Raw genomic sequence first — 767 nt, forward strand, 5'->3', positions numbered from 1 at the left:
AGCAGGGGCAGCGCCCCCCGCGCCCTGCGCCAGCCCCAGATTGCCTCTGCACAAGCGCATGGACTCCCCGTTGTGAAATCTCTCTGTGGCTTCCTCACTGTGGCCACTTCTGTTTATGGAAGGGGGAGGCCAAGCATCAGAAGTGATTTCTGAGACAGGGCCTGAAGAAGTAACACTCTGGGGACTTAGTGCTGGATATTGGAAGGCACCTAAGTCACATCAGTAAATTGACTTTTCCCGTTGAGCTAAACAGGATAGAAGAAACAATTACCCCCTGCCCTTTGCCCTGTTGTTTTTGGAAAATGCAGTGCAAAGTGTCTTTAGCTGAGATTCTGTTTTCACGTCAGTATTTTGGCTTTTCTAGGTCCTGCACTGAAACAGCTGTCTAGAGGTTGTATTGCTTAGTTTATAGTATAATATCCTGCATGAAATATTTTTCTTTGGAAATCCATGTTTCCTAGTAACGTGGGAGCGAAGCAGTGTAACTGATGGGTGGCAGTGCAAAGTACATTTAAAATAATATATCAGACTTTATTTTGGACATTAGACTCGTGAAGGTCCAAAACCAGGTACTCTAGAGGGAAGGTTCAAGGGATGAAAATGTTGAAAGCATTTTAGAGCCAAGTTGTGTTTATTTGACTAGGAATGTGTTTATGCTATTGAAGTATCTTTGTAACAGCGTATGGAAGAACTGTTACGCCTCAGGGTTATGTTGCAAGTGTGCTTATGAAAAAGTGTCATGAGAAACTCCATGGGATGCTGCCCAG

The sequence above is a fragment of the Acanthisitta chloris genome, unplaced genomic scaffold (genome assembly GCF_000695815.1).
Source record: "Acanthisitta chloris isolate BGI_N310 unplaced genomic scaffold, ASM69581v1 scaffold28877, whole genome shotgun sequence".
Classification (NCBI taxonomy): domain Eukaryota; kingdom Metazoa; phylum Chordata; class Aves; order Passeriformes; family Acanthisittidae; genus Acanthisitta; species Acanthisitta chloris.